At 42.7% G+C, this 25,039-nt stretch overlaps 1 pseudogene; it reads left to right on the top strand.

The window, feature by feature from the left end:
- Nucleotides 1-25,039, top strand: part of LOC107754743 (homeobox protein Meis1-like) — a 60,008-nt pseudogene that overhangs the window by 22,066 nt on the left and 12,903 nt on the right.

Genomic DNA, 25,039 nt, shown 5'->3' on the forward strand with positions numbered 1-25,039 from the left:
TTTTTTTTTTGCAAGGGGTAACCTGATCACCAGCCATGCCCTAGGAGCCCAAACGAGTCAAAGAATGGCAGGAACCAGAAAGATTCCCAGGTTGATAACCAAAAAATGCCAAAAAGGTCCCAAGAATGGTTCCTGCTCTTTGTGGATATATGTGTAAGTGCGTGTGTGTGTTTGTGTTTTGTGGTCTCAATAGAGGACTGCACAGCCGAGATGTAATGGAATCGCCCACGTCCAGCCGCCCCTGCTCTGTTGCTGTCAGGAAGCAGACGTTCAGCCTAGCTCTGTTTCCGTCACTTCCAGCCCTGAGCCTTATCTCCCTAGTTCACCCCAAGCTGATAGAACTACAATTCCCCCACATTCCCTCTGCTCCACTTCCTGTGGCCTCAGCACGTCTGACAGGGGTGAAATTGAGGCCTTCATTAGATTGCAATATGTGTAGGCATAATGGATTTGCCACTTTGAATGAAGGACAGCATATGAAAGACGGAAATGCCCCCTGATGTTACAGTTCATCCTTGAATGACTATTTTTCCTATGTCTTTATTCTTAACCATTACTCAGAACCAAGCGGTCAAGGTTTGGCTGTCAGTATGAGTCCATTAACCCCTGCTTGTAGATGCTGTAACTACACTATTTCTCTACTGAGAGCCAATCAACATAGGATTTGTATTCTGACTGATATAGCCAGTATGTAAATCTATACGGTAATGGTAAAAGACTGTAAAAACACGACAGTAAAAACCTATTAATTGGTTAACGGTTAAGTTCCCCTACAATATTTGGTCAAAAACTGAATTGGACATTACAAAAACTGTAAATTGACATTCCGAGAAATCCCTGCGTTACATTTCACATTTGATGTTTTGTTTTGTTGTTGAAATAACTGTTTTTTTTTAGGGTTGTATGTTACATCTAATGTTGTTAAATGATTGTTTATTGCATTATTTCAGTTTCATGTGTGTTACCATGATGGTATTTAGTATTTATGCGAATGACACTGTGCACCTTCTATATTTGTTAGTATTTTCCTACTCGGCTTGTGGAAAAGCTGCTTGTGATGAGCTTTGGTTCATCATGTGACTTTCTCATCATCACCTTCTTTTGGTGGGTATCAGTGTATTACAAAGGTACTAAACAGATTTCAGCACTTCTATAGATTGGAATATTAACATTATATCAGTTAATGAAATATGTTTTTTTTTTATGTAAATTTTAAGTTAATCTGTAAAACAAAATGTTGCTACCATATTTTTTTACAGTAAAATTCTGGCAACCACAGCTGCCAGTTTTTACCATAAATTTTACATATTTTTTTTACAGTGTTTATTTTTTGGCTCAGATGCAATTGAGATGAATAGCAGTGCTAACTGTTAGGTTTCTCCAGCTTTTATAAACTCCTTGGATGAAACGGGGGTCTTTGTTAATCTCTGGTATGTTGAGACATAATGCATCCGCCAATCTGAATGAAGAGCAGCCTATCAAAGATAGAAAAGCCATTTGATGTTACAGTTCACTTGGATGACTTAATTTTTTCTCCGTCTTTTCAGTAGTAACAGTGCCGCCCTTTTTCAGTTAATGAAATATGTTTTTTTTAATGTAAATTTTAAGTTAATCTGTAAAACAAAATGTTGCTACCATATTTTTTTACAGTAAAATTCTGGCAACCACAGCTGCCAGTTTTTACCATAAATTTTACATATTTTTTTTACAGTGTTTATTTTTTGGCTCAGATGCAATTGAGATGAATAGCAGTGCTAACTGTTAGGTTTCTCCAGCTTTTATAAACTCCTTGGATGAAACGGGGGTCTTTGTTAATCTCTGGTATGTTGAGACATAATGCATCCGCCAATCTGAATGAAGAGCAGCCTATCAAAGATAGAAAAGCCATTTGATGTTACAGTTCACTTGGATGACTTAATTTTTTCTCCGTCTTTTCAGTAGTAACAGTGCCGCCCCTTTCTTTATAAGCTCATTGTGTGTAATTCTGCCATATAATTCACTCTTGATGTTAACTACATTTAACAAACGCAGGGGAAGCCAAGCAGGCTATTATTAGAAGTGAAATACCCTCACATTATCTACTGTACTACAGCCCAATGGATGGCGATATGCCGTAGTTGGGGAAAATCCCTATGCATTAGAGCACTTATCTCAGCCTGTGTCATTTAGATAACTGCCATGTGGAAAATTATCTGCCAAGAAGCCAATAATGAAAACCGCCGCAGTTAACCACACGGCTCTGGTTCCGTTTCGCACATTACCAAAATATACCAAAAAACATAAATGAACAATACAAAACAGTTTGTCTCCAGGTTCTGTCTGTTACCCATATTGAAAAGTTGCTATGCACAATTTAATTATATATTTCAGAGTCAAAGGATGGGTGTCATCTTTTTATTTGGCTGTGTGTGTATTGTTTCAGATTCACCTAGAGTAGATGATGAGAGGTTTAAAAGCGTTCAGATGAGTTGAATTCCGGGCAGATTGCTGCAGTAGTGCTGTTGTTGCGAGCCAGCGAAGGCTCTTAGCTTTCGTTGCGAGCCATGTTCCTTTTTTAAAAAACACTTTCCTCTCAGCCATCCGGTCTGCCTGAATATCGAACAAAGCTGGCCCTGGAGAAGGTGTCAAAAGCTGTCTGAGAGAAAGAGTGCGAGGGAGAGAGAGGGAGAATAGAGTATGTATACTCTTTGTGAGTGAGTGTGTGTGTGTGTGTGTGTTGCCTCAGTGGAATCAGAGGACTCTTAAAGTGTTCCCGTTTGAACCTCACCAGCCCGCCTTTTCTGCACGCCTTATATCTTCACATTAAAAAAAAATTACAAAGGAGAAAAATCAATAGTTGCACAGTAAAAGTGCTTGACATGAAAGGGTAAACTCAGGGCCCTACACTTTCATTTGACCATTTTCCCCCCTCGACACACGGACTGGAGGAAGAATAAAAAGAGGAGGAGGGGAGGGAAGATGAGAGAGTGAGAGAGACCTCAGTTTAATGCTGTGTTTGTGCCCCTGGGCCTCCATACGCTTTCCAACGTGTCGGGGGCTTCAGTGGAAGTGACCCCTACACAGACACGGACGAAAGAAAGCCGTAACATTTGCAATGACATTTTTGCCATCACCTGTGGGTATGTCAGCAGCCTGATCCCTGAGACCTGGGAATATGCATGAGGAGCTCTCAGCTTGTGACTCCATTTAATTAGAGGCATTATAACACTGAATATGAGCCACATTATGCACTTATTACCCTCTCCGTTAGCCCTGCTGCGAAGCGATGACAGAGACACACGAGGAACGACTGAAAGACTTGTAATTACGTTCTTTTTTTCCCCAAATTATGAATTACAGATCTGTCATTGTCATCATATGCGTAAGAACAGAGGGAATCAAAAGCACCGTCATTATTTAAGATGCCTGCAGTTATTTAAAACTGTCATTATTTACTGTCATTATTTAAAATGAATCCCGGGTAATTACGGGTTGTAATTATGACTCTCCGCAGATTAGTATTTACAGAGCTATTTTTTTCTACATAATTATAAATCGGAAAACTAGTTATCTTAGCAAGTTCAGCATAAATACACAAATATGCACAGCTGTGCATGGAAATATCACAAGACACACGCGATCAAGAGGCAAAAAGAGTCGACATAACTAAAGATCTGCTACATTGCCACCATGTCGCATCTCATTAAACCCTCGACTTTCCTTTATATTTTTCCTTCCAAGTCAGAAACTAGAAGAGCTCGGGCCATTTTGCTAGAGGAGCAAGTGATTGCAGTCAGCAGACCGCTACTAATGTTTGTATGTATTTTAGGAACAGAAAATGTATGGTGGGGCAAGCGTCCACGGCAAGCTCCCTGCTAATCTGAGTGTCTCTTGTTGGGAATCATACCGCAGGAATTCCTGCATGTTCAGAATATTTTTGAGGTGGGAGGCGCTTGTGACCCATGCAAAGGGAACCCCCGCTGCCTGGTCCATTTTAACCATGTGAATGGCCTGAATACAATGAACCCGGCTTTATCTTTTCTTCCCCGACCCTCCCCTCTTCCCATTCGCCCACTCTCTTTATATGCAACTCTGTCTGTGTGAGTGTTAGAATGAAGAGTGTGTGAACGTGTGTGAATGTGTGCATAGTGAAAAGAAGGCGGATGGCGGACCCTTAAGGCTGAGGTTTTGCAGGACCAGGAAAGCCATAGTACAGTGTGCGTTTGAATGCTAAGGGAGAGTGAGAGAGCAGCACAGGTCGCCTGACTCCCTCCACAGGGAGAGGCCAGAGGTGCTCTAGAAATCATCCATGGACCAAATGTGGTGTAAAGCAAAAGCCAATCTGTTTCCACAGCTTGGCCCCATCCATCAGACCACGGCCAATAAAATTTTGTCAAAACACTTCTTAAAATTGGGCAAGAAGCTGTACTGCATGAGCTATGACAGCCTGACTTATAACCAGGGCCTAAAATTAACACTCGCCGAGCGCCAAATGCAAGTAAAAATCGGTGATGGTGAGTATATGTGTGCTACTCACCAGTAACCTTTTTTTACTTAATTTTTAACAATGCATGAGAATGTGATATGGTTTAGCACAATTATCAACAGCACTGCTGCTCCACACAAACTCCATCTCTGCAAGTGATGGAGTTTGAGTCACCTATAACGTGCATTTGAAAATGCAATGTGCCAAGCATGTTCCCAAGTTTGTAACAAGAATGGTTGATAAATCTGTCACAGTTCAATAGTACTTATGGATATTTCTGTATTGATTTGTTTAATTGCAAAAATAACATTCCTCTGTTTTCCATTGCTTGGACAAACAGGTAGCCCCACCCCCAAACTCACAGTATTGGTTTATCCAATGCTGTTGTTTTTGTAATCCAGTTTGGTGCCACTATTGGCACATACATAGCATACTTCACCTTCTGAAAGTTCTATAGGATCAATAGGAGCCCCTGTCTAGACCTAACCAATCAGCCTAAGCTGGTCTTTTCAGCAGAGGTGGTGGATCTCAATCTCAAAAACGTCACGTCAACTTCTTCATGGCATGTGAATAAACGCTTGACATAGTGACATGGAAATGTGCTCGATGGATCGGAAGTGCCATTCTGCTAATTTGTAAAGCAGCAGAAAAATGGCTGACACTGGAGTTTTGGATGCACAAGGCGAGAGGAACAGGTAGTGTCCTTTTTGAGTAATCAGATCATAACAGATTAGCCCACATCTTTCTGATAATGTCAGAAAGCGCCTTGAGTAAGTAAGAAAGAGTGGTGGAGATAGAGAGAGAGAGAGAGAGAGAGAGACGGCTGGAGAGATCGAGAGAGCAGGAGACAGGTATCGAGATGGAGCAGATGAGCCAATCAGAAGAGCTGGCTGACAAAGGCATGTTGGGAAGCTAACCTGATTTTAGCAGCAGCCAGGCAGCTAGAGAGTCACAGGCTGATCTCACGCATGGATGTGTGTGTGCGCGTGTATGAGGGGGTCATAAAAAATTCTCTCCCTGGTTAGCCGCGGGGCATCCTCCTCAGCCTCTGGCCTGCTCCAGTCACTGGCCTGCTCTCTAATTGCTGCATAGACTCCACCACACATGGCCAGATGAGATGACATTTTCCTCTCTGTCAGTGGCGAACCGGACAGAGCGTCCCCCCTCCCTGCAGTAGTTGCTAAGACGCTGTCATAAGCCATTAGCAGTTGGCCAAAGTTCGCCCGTGGCATTTCCTCATGGCATCAGCGAAAAGGCGAATAAATCTGCCAGTGGAGCCTGCTGCTGGACTAATGAGGCTGTGAGCTTGTTTATGGACTAGCATCATTTTTATGATTATTTCCACCTTTTCAGTCTCGCCGCCATCGCTCGTCTTTATTTGGAACGGGAAGAGTGCAGAAGCTCGGCAACGGGCTGACATTTTGACACAACAGTGCCATATAGACACTGCTATATGCCTGTGCCTACACTCCGGTGCTAAAATAGATGCAAAATTAGCCCTAGACGAATAAGGTGAAGTGCATCGTAGATGGAAAAACCAATAAAATTGACAGCGATAAGCACATCCTACTTCCTGACACACTAAAATAGGTATCCCGAGAAAACCCACATCCCCGTGATAGCCCCTCTGTAAACAGCGAGAAACAAGTCAGGGGAGAGACAGCTTTTTAGCCAATCAGAAATGCTCTTGCTTGTAAACCATTTTGCATGTTTGACGTTGCTGAAATGATTTTGGAGGGCAGGGTTTTGGCGAGCGGTGTTGAAAAGAGGAAAATGGCGGAAGTTAGCATAACGACTAAAATCACGTCAGTCACATCATATTTTTCATAGCATATATAAGATAATTTTTTTTAAATAGACACTGCCATGTGCTAACAAAGACAAAAAAAGAGGCAAAATGAGTCCCAGACATGAGTTGAATCGGTATCAAATTGCGTCAAAACTGGAAATCCCAATAAAATTGACAGCTTTCGTTTCTCTCCCCCTCGTTTGCCTTGAAGGTCCAGGCCATCAGAGGTCAGTTTTTAAGGAAAAATATTGGGGAAGGGAGGTTAAATAGTTCAAAATGGCTAGAAGAGGCGGAAGACAAAAGCTCAAGAGAGCACACACGCAACAGTTACCTCAGACATCACTCAAACGCCCCCTGCCCTCTTTTACTCTTTTGTCGTACCCCCCCTCCAGTGTTTGCTTCTGTTTTGCTAACTCACATGGGACAAGCCCTGGGTTTATTATTTTAGGCTTTGCTGAACACGAACTAGTCTTTACACCGGATTTGGAGCATTTGCTTCTAATGAAAATGGTGTCTTAGATTACAAAACCAGTGGTGACACTGCCTTCCCAGATGGGAGCTGGGAAGTTCTATTTGCCTAAAAACAGTCGGAAGACAAACTGCTCTCTAAGCCAGGGCTGTTTTTGGCATAAGTTAATGATGTAATCGAAACTCTCCTTTGACGTCTTATAGAATTTTTTTTCTCTTGTGTCTGTGTGTGTTGGGGGAGGGCAATTCAGCTCTGGTCAGTTTCTCAGTAAGTGACTGACTGAGGGAAAGTGCCCTTGTGTAAAAGGCAAAGCCACTGTATCTACATAAATCTTCACTTAAAAAGTCTCAGTCTTTTCTGGGGCTTCTCTCCTAGGCGGAGAGGGCTGGCAGAGTGTTTTATATGGAATATAGAAAGCCTTCGCTCTCCTAATGGTGTATATAATTCAGGTGCCCGCAAGGCATGCTTTCAGGAATTCTTTTGCCTGAGGTAATGGGGTGCAAAGACTCTTTTAGACCCTTGATTATTCTATTGATGCATGGAGCTGGGAAAAAAAAAATTATCTCCAACCGGATTACTGCAGACATTTCCATTAATTATCAATGATACAGGTGCCTTATGTCGCTGACTGAAAGCTACAGCGAGAGAAAGAGTTAACCCACCATAATCTCTCTGTACGAATAGCACTGGGGCTTTTGGAAGTGCTTTATACGTAATCAATAAGTTACTCTCTCCATTCCTGTGCCTCCGCTTTTGAAACACTTGCAGTGTGCGGTTGTTTGCCTCGCTCGTGTTTCTTTTATGGTTTATTATCTGAATCGTGGCTTCATAATAACAATTATCAGAAGTCTTCTCGGTGGCGTGTTTGGGCTCTCGTTGAGGGAGAATGCATACAATAATTGGGGATCGGAATAAAATCAGCATATGCAAGCAAACCGGCAACATGAAGCTGAAAAGGCGACGTAAGCCATCTCCTCTGCTCTGGTATGTTGAACTGCCCATTATAAAGCCTTATCGAGCACCCACAGGTTGCTGCAAGCAGCCATGCAGCATTGTTATTAAAATGCAGCTCTTTGAAAAGCTGCGGTTTTGTGCGGCAGCCATATTTACCCCCCTCCTTCCTCTTTTTCATAGTGTGTAACTCCCCCACCTGAGGTAAAAAGACACTGGGGCGAGCTTCAATCAATATTTCCCTGGGATAATGAAGACTAAATCTCTCTGTCATTCTCAATTCTTTGGTGACTAACTGTGTTGGAAGGCAGGGGGGAAATGCGACCTTACAAGTCCATTGTACTCTCTCTCTCTCTCTCTCTCTGAGCATTGTGTGGGGGTTGAGAAAGGGGGGGTTATTTATACAAGTATTAAAATGAATGCATTCAGACGTGACGCTTCAAAGCTATACTGAAGCACTGTTGTTGCCAACTTACCCTGTTACCTAGTTTTTGGAAAACTTAAAACAAAAAAAATAATGCAAGGTCTGCATGAGTGTTGAGCGAGGAATTGACCAATTTAAATGACTCCTGTGTGTATGTGGTGTGTATTTTGACAGGTGACGGACTGGACAACAGTGTGGCGTCACCCAGCACAGGAGATGATGACGACCCCGACAAGGAGAAGAAGAGGAATAAAAAACGTGGTATCTTTCCTAAAGTGGCGACCAACATCATGAGGGCCTGGCTCTTCCAGCACTTGACGGTGAGTTCAGTAGAGTGATGTTTCCTCTTTCTGCTTCTCTTTGAGCTTTCTACAGCCAATACTGCATGCTGCACTTCAAAGCCACTGAAATGGTCAAGTGTAGTGCTAATGCTATGCACATGCTTGCTCACACACACAATTTATTTTATCTTGCCTAGCCTTAACCACACACACTAAGTTTTAAGCCAAGAAAAAAAAACAGCCTCAAGCTAAAGATAGCAGAGATAGGATGAGACAGAAGTAAGCTGTCATTTTTCATTCATTCAACTTTTATTTGTGGAGAATTTTAGGAAAACTCAGGGAATTGTCAGGGAATTATCTGTATTAACAAAGACTGGAGATAGGGATAGGGTACATACAGTGGTCCCAAAAATATTTGGGCACTAACACGACATTTCAAGATGTAGGGATGTCATTTAATTATATAAGGAAATATCATACCAAGTTTGTTAGGCTGTGGGGAAAAAAAAATTATATGATGTTCAAAATGAAGACTAAAGTAGTTGTAGTAACATTTTAAACCAAGTGGTGTAAGCATCTAAATACTTTTTTGGGGCCATTGAACATCTAAGTCACATGATCAAAACGGAGTTAGTTGAATGTGTTTTGGGAACTGGTGGTTAGTTCTCTTACTGTGGCTGTCCACACCTGGTATAGAGAAGTGATAGAGCAGCATGGGCCATTGATGTGGTTGGCTCTTCCTCTTGCTTTGATGGATTTCACTTCCTCCATTTCATTTACCACAAAGTAATCGGAGTGCTGTCAAGACACCACTTATCTCCATATATCTACCCTTCTCACAGGCTTTACGCACCTCTGCCAGCCTGTCTCTCTCTCACATATACATGCACACTCTGCACAACTCATAATAATAATGTCTCTTAATTAAAGACAGTGAAATGTTCACGTAGGTGTATTTTCAATAAACATATTACTTAAGCCTTCACTTGTTTGCGTTACGCTTTATGACTGAAGTAGCTATTATGGCTCAGCAATGTGTATTTTTAGGTGTTGAAAGGAAATGTCTTTCTAACCAAACTGGAGTCAAAAGGGAGTCCATTTGATCAGTGCCAAAAGCCCCCACATGCTCGCTCCCCCTTGGCCCCTCCATTCCTACATCTGTGCCACAGAAATGCACCTAAGCACCCCAGAACTTCACCTGCCCCAAGCATGCCCCCAACACACACATACACACTCTAAAACTCCCACCAACTACCACCTTCAGTGGCCCCAGGAGAAAGGTGTGTGAAAAGAAAGCCATTTGCCCGTTCACACAGGCACGCACACACGTACACACAAACAACACTGTGGAATACCCACAAAAGCACAGACTGATGGAAGTTTAGTTTCCTGTTTGTCTTGGCTGACCAATATGGTGGACAGTATGTGTGTCATTGAGGGCTTGTTCTGTCTCAAGTGTTTGTGTTTAACTATACTTTAGGGACAAAGTTGTCACAAGGAAGTTTGCTAAATCTGACAAAACCCTTTTAGGACAGCTTGAAAGTAAAACAAATATTTATAAATAGTAAATGTTTTATTATTATTACTATAGAAATGCTAAAATACCTAATATATATATATATATATATATATATAAAGTGTGGTTAGGGTTTAGGTAAGGCTTAGAATACTACTCGTACTATTGCTTAAACCTTAAGTATACCTTAAGTATTAAAATTATGGACGTAACTTTTCATTCATGCTCTGTATATCTTAAATCATGTGGCTTGTTAAGGAAAGGAAAGGAAAGGAAAGTGCTATTACATTTAAGCACTCAGACGTAGTATTTTTTTCACCCTAGCAAGCACTTAGCAGTGCTCTAGCAACCACTTAGAACACCTTTGCAAACAACCACATAGCAATGAACAAGAAAACACCCCTAACAGCCTAGTATCATGACGGCGAGTGCACAGAACTCTTTTGCAGTAAAAGGGTATTTACAATAACAGTGATTGCTTGTAGACGTTCCTACTTGATTGTAGTATTCAACTGTATCAGGCTGCTGATCCGTTTCTGTACTCTCATTAGTAGTCACAGAATTGCGTCCATGCTTATTCACACAAAGTTGAACTATTTTGCTGTATCGCCAACCGTCGCTATTGCTCGTTACCAAAAAACTCCAGTTTAGTGAAAATTACTTATTATTGCTGTGCATCTCATTGCCAGTGTAAACGTTGCTTAAAACTCAGTGCGTGAGATGAAAAACAAAATAGAGAAACCAGTAACATGGAATCAGAGTTCCTGCTAAAAGATTGTGTGAGAGAAACGCAGGGATAGATTGAGAGACAGACCTAAAGAGAGAGAAAGGACGTTGACTTTAATACAGAGACAAAGAGTCAGATCGAAACATAAATGGAAACACTTTCAGTCTCTGCCGTAAATAGGTTTGCACAGCGCTCCTTACAGCAAACTTGTGAAATTAGACTTATTTCACTCCCTGCTCCGAATGCTTCACTCTGACAGCTCAGCATTTGTGTGGGGAACAAAACAACACACAGCACATGAGGCATGGATGATTGACCTTACGGACAATGCAGTCGTCTCGCCTTCCGTCTCCAACTGGCTTTTACTCAAAGGACGTCAGAAAGTCTTAAGTGGGGCCACAAAGATGTGGGAGAAAGTGGGAGAAAGCACGGGATTGATGGAAGAGGTAGTTGTTGAACCTCTGATGTCCCTTTTCCTCTGAATTGATGTGTGAATGTATTAGCCGGCTTGCGAGGCAAGTGGAAGCGGGCGTTTGCAGGTCTGAGAATAGTATGGAGAAAAAGAGGGAGAGATGCTAGCTAATTACTTGCCACTCACAAGTGTTTTAGCATGCTGTAAACCGGCGTGAACACATTCCAATAAACTTTGTGGTGAAGTAAAAAAAAATAAAAAATAACAAAAACAAAACAAGAGGCCCTAAACGTCTGTTATTTTTCCTGCTTTAACTTTTGTTTGTTATTGTTTTTTTTATTTTATCTGAACAAAGATAGTGTGATTGTGCCAGGCATCCTGGAGAGGAATGCGGGGTGCACTGAGCAGCTTTCCTGTTCCTGTGGCCGTGAAATTGGACTCTTTGCCCCCCCTCCTTCCCATTCCTTGTTCCCTCCTGATTTTCACCCTCTATCTCACAAACAGTATTTTCTTGTTTAATTTAACAAGAAATGAGTAATAAATGGAAGCCATTGCCCCAAATCCTGCTGTGCTTATGTTTTTGCACTCAGCTCCCCAGTGAAAGGGCAATTTGCAAAATTATGTGATAGAGTAATTAGATGAAAGCCAGGCTTCAGATTGTTGCTATGCAGCCGCAGTGAGGACCGATTCTGGAACAGCCAAATATTAGGCTGGCACGCCAAGCTCTAGGCTTCGTTCTGTTTGTACACAGAACCAGAGAACGGGAGGGAGCCTCCATCACAGCTCGTAAAAAGCAAACCACAGCACAATATGCAATCGCCCGTTTCCCCCACCCCCCATTTTATGTGCTGCTCGTGTTCAAAATGAAACTGGAAGGCATAATCGCTTTTAATGCAATTAGGCTCCAATTTAGCACCCTCTTCACACACATGTAACAATTCTGGTGGAGGCAACATTCTTGTTTTTCTCTTACACGCTGGGAGCACATTTTGCCAAACCTCAACTGTGCTGCATCTTGAGCAGAACCAGGTGTGAAAAATGCTATAACTCATTTCTGCACTCGATGGACTGAATCGTGCAGAGGGCCCTGAGCTGGAGGGGGAACGGGCTGTGTCCTCTTCGGGGAGTTGGGCTGAATTTGTTGCCCCATAGTTGGAGGCTGGAGTCGGGGGGAGAGAGTCGGGTTTGAGTTGGCCTGCTGATGATTTCCTGGGCAAAATTACAGATGTTCAGCATATGACCTCCTCAAAAAGTAGTGCTTGGAAAGCACTGAGGGATTTTCAAGAGGCTGGACTACTCGGTTTTACTTTAAAACAACACTGGCGGGGAGTCATACATTTGGCACAAAGCAGTGAATTTTCCTACATGTCCATTTTAATGGGGGAAGTCGTGGCCTAATGGTTAGGGAATTGGACTCGTAACCCAAAGGTTGCGGGTTCGAGCCTCGTACCGGCAGGGATTGTAGGTGGGGGGAGGGAAATCTCCCACCTTCAATACCATGACTGAGGTGCCCTTGAGCAAGGCACTGAACCCCCAACTGCTCCCCGGGTGCCGCAGCGAAAATGGTTGCCCACTGCTCCGTGTGTGTGTTCACTGCTGTGTGTGTGCACTTTGGATGGGTTAAACGCAGAGCACTAATGTCCACGTCACGTCACTTAAAATACACGGATGCCATTATTGCAAGTGAGGTTCCTTTGTCAAGAAGAGTGACGTACTTGTAAACAAACTTTAGGCATGGTAACAGTTAGCCAAGAGCCCACTCTGAATGGCCTTGTCAAAAAAGCCACCCCAGCCATTAGAGGTCAGAGGCCACCCAGACCTCAGATGCCATTAGTCCGTGGTTGTTTATTGCCGAAGCCCTTGGATGTCAGCGCACTGGACACCCATGGCAACCCCAGTGTGGCACTTCGCATTTGGCCTGGTAGGGAGCCTACTCTCAAGTTTTCTCTCACCTTTACTACACAATTCCAAACCTCAACACAAATCAAGTGACCGCAGCCAGTCACTCCTAAGAAATTGGAGCTCTGAGTGTATATTGTTTTTACATTCATTCATTCATTTTTTTAACAAGAGCAGAAAGTCCATGCAGATTAATATTTGCAAATTTAATTTAGCAGCCTAAGGTCGCTGGTTATTTCTTAATTTCATCTCAGTAACAGTGAGTACTACAGGCGCCACAAAATTGAAATAGCTTCAAGGAATTCTTCAGACAGTATGGATCAAGCCTTGTGGATCTTTGAAAAAAAATTGCCGCCTTCTGTACTTTGTTCCTCTGAACTGTGTCTTTGCCATTTTACTATGTTTCCTGCAGCCAACTGGGACTCTACATCAGCTGTTGTAGCTGTTTTGGTCTCCGTGGTGTTTTTGTTTGAGAGAGAGGATACATGTTTATTTATGTGTGTGAGACATTTGGAGGCAATGACTTGATGCTTTTTATAAAAGTTGGTGTCAAAGAAGAGGCAGCTGAGTCAATCTTAGGGCTGTGGCTGCCCATTGAGGCAGGATGTGCCCCCCTGCTTCCACATCTTGTAATGAAAACATCATCAATTACCCCACTGACAGGCCCCTGGGATGTGGGGCAGGCAACTCTTTGGGGCTGGTCTTTGTGGATAGACAACCCCCTGCACCCCCACCCCTCACCTCCAGAGAGGGAAAGAGAGAGAGGGTGAAAAAAGACTGTATATCCATCATTGGCAAGGCTTCCAGGGTGACAGCATAAAAGGCATTGGTGTGTCATGGACAGAATGGATCGAATTGGTAAACTCCACATGGTGCAAGGAGAGGTGGATGGACGCTGCTCTGTCACTGCTGACACGGCCTTTCACAAGCCATCTGTGCCATGATTGATGAGCACCACATCAGTAGACCTTTTTCTACCCAAGCCCACCATGGCGTCCCCAACATCAGCTGCACCTTTGGACAAAGAAAGAGCCATGTTTAATTGACACCACTCGCTCTTTCTGCGTCCCTACGTGGTGAGTTGGTTCCCTTCCTCTGTAACATCCCTGAAAGGCAGTTAAGTTTTACTTCATGTAACCTCTGAACTGTTGGAGCATAACTGGTCCAGATGAGAGCTGTCCCTCAGTCTTAATCTCCCATCAGTCTTCCTCACTGCTCTCAAGAACCTGACAATTTTATAATGCCCAGAGGGCCAGCCACTGTTGCAGCCACGTCATCGGAGAAGATAGTGTTCATGTACTCCATTTTCCAGAAGCACACAGGTGGGCCTCACTGAATTCCATCCATGCAGCTATTACGTTGTCAGTTAGAGAAAGTTATACGCTGGCCTGCTATATTATAACAGTATTGTATTTCATTATCAGCTACTTGTGAAGAGTTAGCAGCTAGCGTCTGTTTAGTGTGAGATCATGCTAGGCCTGCATGGTCTCCTGTCTGCATACCAGCCAATGCCTTAATATGAGAAAGCGTGCTCTCAGTTTTAGTTTCTGTGTAAATCCCACTAAAACACACTGTCAGCATGAACTCCTCAGCTGTTCTAGAGGAAGCTTGAAGCTCAGGTGTGGTGCAAGGTTCTCTATTATTCACCACCTCCTGAGCAGTCTGTCTGTCAAATAAATTCAGAAGCCAACTGAGGAAATAAAGTATAAATATCCTGAAGTCTAGTACATTCCATTTAGATATCCACTAAGCACCCAAATGTTGGTGACCACAGTAGTGTTAGTTCAGTTGTCATTGGGATGGATTTATGGGGCATTTAGGGAGGATGTTAATCAGGGATTATGGTAGGTGCTTGATCCACAACTGCCAAAGCTGGGAAGGGCAGAGGGTACAACCCGAGGTGACATAAGGACAGTGGAGACAACAATGTTTGGATGTCTGTGCAAGTCTATATTCTACAGCATTGCCAATTTGAAACTTTGGGTGCCAGTCCAGCATGCTCTCTTCTGTAATCCATCTTAATCAGAGGTGTCCAGTTGACCAGGGTTTAGCTATGGTCTGATAAAGGTCCATTGGTGTTTTTAGATGGTGCTACGTTTGTTGATTCAGACCAGGCTTTGCTGAATTACCCTAGCTATGCTGTAATCGTCAGTGTTCAGGGATCTTTCCGCCTGAGTCAGCAGCTCAATGCCTTTTACTTACAGCCACTGCAGAGCATTCCCCCACAGAGCAGAGCTCCAGCAGTCTGTCCCAGATACTCTTGGCTCACTCTGTTTGTGTGCATGTGCTCGCCAGTGTATGCCTGATGGATTATATGGCAGCAAAGACGCGGTAATCAGTTTGCACGTTTGCTGAACTAATTTATCAATTCGGTTCCTCTTACTTGTAATCTCAGCCATGCGTGCCGCTCTGAGCTCATTGTGCTTTTCATCTGGGGACAAACAGTTCTTCAGGAGGAAAGGGCACTACCCTCAGGCCTCTTGATGGGGCTTTTTTCCCCTTCGTGAAGAAGTCACAGGGCATCAATAGAATAATTGTCTGGCAATGTGTCTGGAAAAAAGTACACACATATAAAAACACAAGCTCATTTCTGCACAGTATCACACACACCTAGACTGATACTGCTTTATTTTGCATTTCCCCATTCCATTTTTTCAAGCGGAGTGGTCTGAAACAGAAAAAAAGAGAGGGCAAGCATTTTATAGTCTATGGTGTATCATTAAGTGTGCTGGCTTGGAGAGGAGATAAATTCAATTATTTTATACCATCATGCGTAAGTGCATAAATTGTTTAATGGAGCTAGCATGTCCTGTGCACTGAATCCAAGACCCTTTTAAAGTGCCGTTGTCTTTGTTGTCATTGATTTCCCAAGGCGATGAACAAAGGGGAAATGGTCTCAGACACTTAAAACCTCTTAGATTTGTCTTATTTGCCTTAACTTTATCCAGGACCTGGCATATATTCAACTATTGAATAGGATTCTCTCCATTTAGCTTCGATAGTGGATCTTGACCTTTTCCTGCCGCGCTGAGGGCATGGTGTTTCCTGTCGCAATAAGGGATGCATGGCTGCATGGGAGCTCCATTGAGAGCACCTGCTGATCCATGTCGTCCCCATGGAGATTGCTGCGTGCAGCCAGGGGATCACTCCCTTCTGTGTGAGGAATCTGCAATGTGTGTCTTGAACCACATTTCATCAGATTAGATTCACACGTTAATAGAAAGTGAGGTCACTAAGAGAGAAGATGAGAGTGTTGGTCCATGGGCCTTTTTATTCTTCTTTCTGTTATCAGCAGAGTGTTTTAGCTGTGGTGGAAAAGGAAGCAGACAGAGGCAAGGCGCTGCTCACTTGTTTGTTACGACAGATTAAGTCATTGATTTGTATAAGCTGTGCACCGATGGAGAAAGATCCGTCTTCCGCTCAGTGAAAGAGAGATAGAGAGAGAGAATGGAAGAAAGAAGAGGTAGGAGAAGGATATAAAACAAGATGGCAAAAAAAGAGGAGAGGAGAGATATGTCTCTGTGTTCTTCCTTCCTTCACTCTGTCCTTCTTTTATTGAGACAGTGAAATGACATAAGGGAGCAACTGTAACCTTTACCTTCTTTTAACTCTTTTCCAACCGTGACCAGGTTTCTCCTCCCCCTCAGGCCTTCCATTTAACATTAATTAAAATGGCCAGGGCAAAAGGGTAATTATGATAATAACATAATAATATCGCACAGGTTATTAGAATTTTTGTGTGGTTCCGAAATTGCTTCCTTTGAGTATCGCATTTCAGTGGAATTAGCTAAAGGATAATTTCCTTGAGAGTAAAGGCATTGGAAAGGATTCCTTAGTCAAGGTGCAATATGGTAACCTGATTCTCTTAACATTTAATGCACCATGAGTTCCTGCTCCTGACACTCGGCCCCCACCTTCAACAAACCCAGTTTTGGCTACTGGGAGGCAGGAGGGTGGAGTAGCTTGTGTACCGAAGCATGCATTAATAGCACTGCTTTGCATTTCACTTGCAGCCCTCTTGACAATAGCTAAAACAATCATTTGGGTTTTTATCAGCTTTAAACGATCACAAGCCGCTCTGATTTTGTGTGTCAAGCAAAGCCGCTGGCAGGCGCTCTCTGGAACAGGGCCGGCCGAGGTGGTGTGTACCTCTTTGGCCGTGATGCTACCTGACTGACTGTGCTAAAATCCCCATCCCAGCAGATATTAGACTCCCCCGCCGAATGCCGGCAACCCACCTCCAGCTGCGGTCGGCGTGGCACGGCACGGCGCAGCTGAATTGCTTTTGAATGTTCCCCCCTCAAATAGGCTGTAATTACAAGCTTAAAGAGGTTTAGTGGTCCAGTAAACTACATAATCACCCCTGAATTAGCCCGGGCTCATCAGCCGCAGTCCACCAAGCTCCAGTCAGTATTTGCAGGCTGGCCCCCTTATTACCGTGTGACTGTGAACAGCAGGTGTGGAACAACACGCATCCCCCTTAAACACAGACTCCCCACCCTTCCACTGGGATCTGTAATGAGACTGAATAAGAGACTGCTTACCCTACTGCGACTGACTTTAGATCAGTGCCTGAACCTGGCTTACCTCTTTGCAGTGTCTGGTGGCGCTTGAAGCTATAGGCCACCCCATAAAAATTTAGCTCTGCTCTACTCTATGTAAAACTATTCAAATACCAGCCACTGTCTTCAAATGAAGTGCCTTACAAATCCGGGTGTCCAGATACGTGTTATTTTGTCTTTTGCCTGTTGCACTTTGCATTTTTGAATGCAAAGCCCTTAGCTCAAATTTGATAATGTTGATTTAGCACATTGTGGGCTTGGAAGTTTACACAGATATGGATAGATCTGATTTGTATTCCAGCCCACACCCATCCTTTAATTTTAGACTTACATTCTGACCTCAGCTGCCTCCAAACCGAGAGTGCCTATTGCCTACCCAAAAGCACTTGTGTTACACCCTCTTCCCTATCCCAACAAAAAATGTTGACAAAAAAGGATGACTAATTACCATGCTGGAAACCAAATTAAACATATCTTCTTTTATCAAAAGTAGAGATTAAATGGCAAAAAATTGCTTCCAAGGGTGAAATTTCCCCAGCTTTAACTTGTTGTAGTACAAGGATTTCTAAAAACACTGCATGTGAATAATTCATGTGCTGGCTTTGTGTTGACTTAGCTCGCTACAAACTTAGTGGCGCTCCCAATGAAGCACTCCCACTTTCTGTGAGCCAGCCAGTCACCAACTCCGCCAGGGCATCTTAAGCCCTGGCCTCCAGTTGTTTTCCAAATCTAAGATCTTTCTCCCTCTTTTGTTGTTGTCTCATTGGTGAATCAGTCTTAGGAAGAAATTGGGTTACAGAAGCTTTATTGTTTTGTCTTTTTGCTCTCGCTCATCTCTTCAGTTTTCCATATGAATCATGTTTTGTTTTTCTTAATGAAGGACAAAACTTTATGTTTATGCCACGTACACAAAAAGGAATTTGAAATGTCTCAACTCTTCCTCAGCCAAGAAATATCTCTGAAGTCAAGACTTACTGTGCTTTCTTGAGAAATAACACCTTTCTCTGATAATAAATAACTTTCCAACAAAGCTGTGATTGTTTCTCTCATGCATGTCTTACTGATGAAGACAACGAGTGCACAATTTTCTGGTGAGACGATAATGCTCTTTGCCAAATATCAAGGGTAATCCTTCCTCCCCCACCCTGAGGTTTGGGCTGAATGTTGTAGGTGGCCCTATCGCAGAAGGCCTGAAGCTGTGGCTCTGGTGCGGTTAATGCTAGCAGAGCTGGAGTAGGTGGAGCACTAAACTTCAGACCTAATCCTGTTTTCTCAAGGGCGAAGCCACGGAAGAGTGGTGGACGCAGCCCACGCGTACAGTGGCTGGTTCTGAGATAGGATGTTGAAATGATACTCAGTAGACACCTTGGCCAAAATGGTCCCTGGATCAAGCCTCAGGCATTCCTCAGGGGCAGCTTGGCTTCCATGGGGATTAGCCACAAGGAATATGGAAGTGAGGCAGCAGTAGGAAACCTAGCTGAAATGAACCCATACATACTCACCTTGAAAGGACCTGTTGACCTTAGTCGCCCCTGCAACGTATTTACTATGTAGACAGCACGTTGCTTAGCGAGATAGGCACATAGTGGAAGCATTGTCAGATGGAGCCACTAGGATTAATTCCCGTGTTCTGCGACTCAAGGGGCATGCCTCATTTTTGTGCCATACCTCCCCACTCCTTTTCTGTGTGAAGAATAAGCACCATGTTCAGCGCACACTTATTTTATTAAGTTAATCTTGTGCGGAAAGCTTCTTTAATCCAAATCACACAGGATAGAGAGAAATGTTCCCTTAAATAGAACATAACGATAATAACGGTAATGTGGGTAATGAAGGCAGCGGAGTGGGGGAGAGGGGGTTGTGGCTGATTGTAATTAACTGGTTAAATGGAACACAAAAAGACGTGTCCACAGCGATTGGGGGGAGGATGTGTTCAGTATGTGGCCCTAGCCAACCCTGGGAGTTGACGGGTAAAGAAATACTGCTGGGATTCTGGCTTTTTTTTGCGGGGGAAGCAAAATGATGAAGAAAACACAGAGATGAAAGCAACTTCCAAAATAGTTCTCCCCTCACAGTGAACCAGAGGATCCTGTCTAAGGACCTGATAAGGAGCACAGCTGGAGCTCATCCAGACCTCATCCTCCCTGTTCTATATACACAACTCTCCCGACAAAGACATAAAGACCAAGAGTACACACCTCTCATGTTTCTGCTCTCATAGTCTGGGTTGTACCTCTCAGCTTTCAGGGTACAGTGCAGTAAATACTGGAATTCTACCCTCTCCCACGGAAAGGTCTCCTGACACAACTTGACTCCTCATATCTTGGCTGTATTCAAAACAGCATTCTCCGCCATCGCTCGGAATTGTGGGTAAGGAGAGCAGAGTCAACCAAGGGTTGGGGGGAAAGTCTGAGTTCGATTTTGAGCAGCAATCTTGGGCTCAGAGAGAGCACGAGAGAATGGGAGAGACCTGTTCACCTCTCTTATCTCGCCGATAGGACACGGACTCTACGCTCTTCCCCGCCATTCCCTGTCTGAGGGGGCCGCAGAGGAAGACCGGGAGGGACTATTGTTGATGCACTGCTAGACACAGACACACACACACAGATAAGATACATGATGGAGAACTGAGCATGGGGAGGACATTGTTGGCTTGGTATCCACCAGTGCAGAAGAGGCTGGAAATTCTGATGAAAGGAGTAGTATATTTGGACAAGACGTATCATTAAGATAGGCGAAAGGAAACAGGGAGGATGCATTGAGATTTTCCATCTGTTCTTTAGGCAGTATTATTGCTTTCTCACTAAAGCATCACGAGACCCTGAGAAAACAATTCTCAGCCAGTACTGCTGCCAAGAGGATTAAAATACTGTCGCTCTCTGACTATTATAAAATCTGTTGGTTTCTCTCAGTTAAACCAGAATCTAAATCACACTGTTTTGACGCATAGGGATAATTTGGTGTTTGGAGAACCAGACAAAGAAAAAAAATGGTTTCTGAACATATCCACTTTATGAGTTTATGAATGCTTTTATGAAATACATCAGTATGACAAGGATGGAAAAGATCTGTGAGAACATTGTTCAAAGAGACACAATGGAAGAACATTTGTAAAGAATGTGGAAAAAAAGGTCAGACATTCTACAAATGTATGCATTTAGCAAACAGAAAGGTCCAAAACAACAACAAGAATAATAACCCAGGTATTTTAGCCATAGAATTTATCTATCACCTGCCATGATTACAAATAGATACTGGACAATTTACATATAAACCGAAAAAAGGCAGGGTTTAAGTTAACATAAGGGCTTTTGTGTGAGCAGCTATTAATTAAAAGTGAATAAATCATATCTGGATGTTTTCCGGATATGACGAGTAATAAGTGTAAATGGGGCTTCAGTCACTGCTGCCCCATTCTGCTCAAATACAGGTGTGGCTACCTCGAGGTCATTATGACAACAAAGGTGAGGCACGCTCGATGCTGTGGGCGGAAGAGCTTGACCCAGTTGGCATTTGTACAGGAATCCTGTTTGGGTACTGCTAAATGCTCATGGTCGGAGCCACCTGTCAATCACAGAGAAGGTCTTTGTGTGGGGTTTCTAGGATTTAATGAGAAGTTAGGATAGGATTAGGTTACATTTAAGTTGAGCTGAAACTTGACTGCTCATTTTCTCCACCCCATTGTGCATTGTTGTAACATTTCATTTTGTAAAGTTGTCTAACAAGTTGCCTTAGTTGACAGTCCTCCTCCCACTTCTTTTCTTGAAAGCGAAGCCAGTACAATGCATTCTACAATGCATCTCATCAAGATATTTCATATTTGAATTTTAATGTGAATGACTCTCTTAGTTACCCATTCCTTTACAAGTTTAGACCATGTAATGACTGACAAAACAGTTGTAGAAGAGACGGTTTCAAAATAGCGGATTGCAAAAGAATCTTGTATGCAAATGGTCTGGCGAAAAGAGAATTTCTTGTTTCCAAATCATGTTATCGGAGTGTAACCAAGCTGGAATTTAACCTGCTGTCCTTAAAATCTTTCGGTGTAGGAGAGGTAGTGAGCAGAACACAATGATGTGTGAATCTCATCCGGCCCCAGTTTTCTCATACCTGGAGTTGCAGCGGCCCAGAGCTGGAGTCATTCTTTGTAAGCCAGCAGCAGAACAGTCAGTGTTTGTGCTGTCACATAGCCTTTGGCACAGCTTTCCCCTTAAAAGTCACGAGGCCTCTGATACTTTTGTCCAGACATGTTCCCTTCACTACAGGGCTGACCAGCCATCATGCCACACTCAATGCCATTTTTTACCTCCACAGTTCATTTGTAAAGTTGAGCATGACCGCTGTTCTCTCTCTGATGATTTGATGAAGTACAGAACAGGGCAGGAATTACATAAATGTGATGTTGGACTTATTCGTTGATTTTATGATTATAGTTGCCATTGCATTTTTGATGCTCAAAGGCCTGCTATCAGCAATTACCGCTGATCAGATGACAGTGAGAGAGGCTGGAATGTTGTTTTCTCACATTTCCAGTCCTGGCCCTGGTTTCACACAAACCTCATCTTTGTGGTTTACAACGATGGACACTGGAAACATATGATAAGGCAAAAAAGAAGAAAAAAAAAAATCTTAAAATCTATTTAGAAATGGCTGCAGGCGACACTTACAATTATAACTTTCTGCATGAAATTATCCAAAGTTTGTTCCAATTACCTACAATTGGATCACATGAAAATGACAGAGCGACAGGAAAACAGCTCGCTTTCTCTGGCAGTACCAGTAAATAAACATGCATTCAGCAACATGAAAGACATTCCAATTTATTATTGCTCGAAAAAAAGAGCAGACAACCCGTGGCGCCAACCATTTTTACATTTTTGTTTGTTCATTTGGAAGCCTTGTTCTTATTATACCTCTGAAAGGGTGAATCAGAATCACAGTTGCCAATGTCTTCCTTTGCAATGCTATACGTTAGATCACATAAGTAAAAGTAAACTATATTCATAAGTGCCCTTTCCCTGTGACATGCTTGGCTCCTAGTTACTTTGCTGCAGTGTCAAGGATGTTGACTCGCTATGGTTTGAGGACAAGTAGAAAACATTTTTGTTTGCAATAGTGATTTGCTAACTTCTCTGTTAAACAGCGATCTGTTGTCACTTTGGTAGATTTGCAGCCCAATGCCAAGTTAAAGCCTCGGTCTCTGTTAATCCCTATCAGGTTGTGCAAGGTTTGGTAATGGGCTTATAAGGTCTGAATCTGTTAGCACAGTGAGACAAACAGTGCACTGTGCCGTCCACAAACACTGGAGGTGTCTAGGTCCGATTATTGTGTTAACAAAGCATTATATGAAAATATTGTACCACAGAAATGGTAGAGGGGTTATTGCTGTGCTTTAAGACCAAAACACAGGGTTCTCTCTCTTTTTTATCTCTCTAGGTATAAATGTGGTGTAAACATCTTTGCACAATGTACCTCCCATTTTACATGCTCAGCAGGGGCCTCAACACAGGCTCTGTCTTGTCTTTTTCATGAACAGCACATTGTTTAGACTCAAAGCTAGCAAGCTCAATACTTCATACTAATGCTAGTATAAATCAAGCAAATCTCACCTCACCTTTATTTAAACAGCTGGATCAGAAAAAAATCAAGTTCTTAACTTGGCTGTATTGAAAACTGTTCACCTTACTTTAGTATCACCCATGTTGTTACCATTTAGCTAACTGGCTAATCATCTAGAATGACGGTAATCTCACAACGATTAAAACAAGGAAGAGGTATATGTCAGATTTGTGGTCTGTATTCCACACAAGGCTTCAGATATCCATTCTCTGTCATGCATTCATGGCAGCAAGATGACTAGAATAAATTTCAGTGGGGTTGCACGGCACAGCACTCTAATTACTGTTTCTGTTCCCACACTTCACTTAACTTTATAATTGGCTTGCCTTTTTCGCTGCCATTAATTACACGATTTCATATTCCATTAATGACTTTAAGAAAGAGACACACCTCACTTTTTCACACTAATTAACAGCTGCTTTGCCACTTTTCTGCACAAATGTGTGAGCAACATCTCCCTTCTGTACCTCAGACCTTTCTCTCACTAACAAATGTGCTCATTAATTGATTTATTTACAATATTTCTCATGTCATTTCCTGTTGTTTTTTCTTCTCTCTCTTTTATCAGCACCCCTACCCTTCAGAAGAACAGAAAAAGCAACTGGCACAAGACACCGGGCTCACTATACTACAAGTGAACAACTGGTAAGTCAATTGTACTTTTGTGTTTACATGCAATCAATAGCTTCGCCCCTGGCAAGCGGCTCTTAATGATTTGAATTAATACACTCCCCTCCCCCCGCTTTTGCTCGCCCCTCCCATCTGTCTCCCACTTATCGCCTCATCTCCCTTCAAATCAATTCACCCAAAGGGATATTGCCGCCAGGATTTTTCCGACTTTTTTATTTTTTGTTCACTCATTCAAATATGAATCCCTGTGAGAGCAGCTACTCTTGCGCCTCTCTGAATCCTCTCTCAAAACCTGTCTGTCCCATGCTCACTGTGACACAGGACTCTATGTCTCAGCCTAAAAAGCTATTGATTTCATCGCTTCCACCGTTAAAAGTTCCGTAAAGTTTGACAGAACCTTCACAGGGGTGTGTTTGTTACCAGTGATGGCTATCAGCACATGCTTACTGTTATTAGCCGTGTCTAATGAAGGGCCTGAGATAGGGAGTGGGGAGGTGAAAACTAACAAAGGACGGAACGTTTGATGTAAGAACACAAAGAACAACCTTCGCCACAAATTTTTTCATGCCAGGCCATGAAATTCTGTTCGCAAACTCACTCCGCTCTTGTTCTCTAAGTGTCAGAGATTGATATTGCCAAGGATCTGATTACATGCCCTAATCCATTTTGCTGAATGAACCGGCCTTGATGTAAGCACTCCCAGCATGGGATGGGAGAGTTGCTTTAAATAAGCATTCCGATACAAATTAGAAGTTACAAATTATTAATTACTTCACAAAGGCAATCAGTAGCCTAATCATCCAAATAGCCAAATATGAACCATTAAACTACTTTAAGTTACAAGAGAAAAGCAAAAGAAACTAGATCACATATATACATAGCCATTTTTATAGAACGAGAAAACATGTATGTGTACATTGAAAGCATTTTTCTGGCTGTTGTCATTGCAATGAGTTGCCAACTGTAAAAAAAAAAAAAATTGTTTCACTTAAGCGTCATGTCATTTGTACGTGGTAGTTGCAATTACTGTAGAAACTGGTTGTTAGAATGGGCACAGTCTAATGTAGCTGCTGTGGATAGTGCTATGGAATGCCCATCTGAAAGTTGTTTGTACCATAGTGCTTGTTGGTAGTACTATATATTTTTAATATTCATTAAAAATTCCGCTAGCAATCATTGTTTTTACAAAATGCATTGCTAAACATATCACATTTACTCTAATGCAATATACCTTTGTATCCTGATTACATACTGTAACATTGTTATTCCATCAGGCTTCTCAAGCTTATTAACAA

Source organism: Sinocyclocheilus rhinocerous, unplaced genomic scaffold (genome assembly GCF_001515625.1).
Source record: "Sinocyclocheilus rhinocerous isolate Xijiao unplaced genomic scaffold, SAMN03320098_v1.1 scaffold232, whole genome shotgun sequence".
NCBI classification, from domain to species: domain Eukaryota; kingdom Metazoa; phylum Chordata; class Actinopteri; order Cypriniformes; family Cyprinidae; genus Sinocyclocheilus; species Sinocyclocheilus rhinocerous.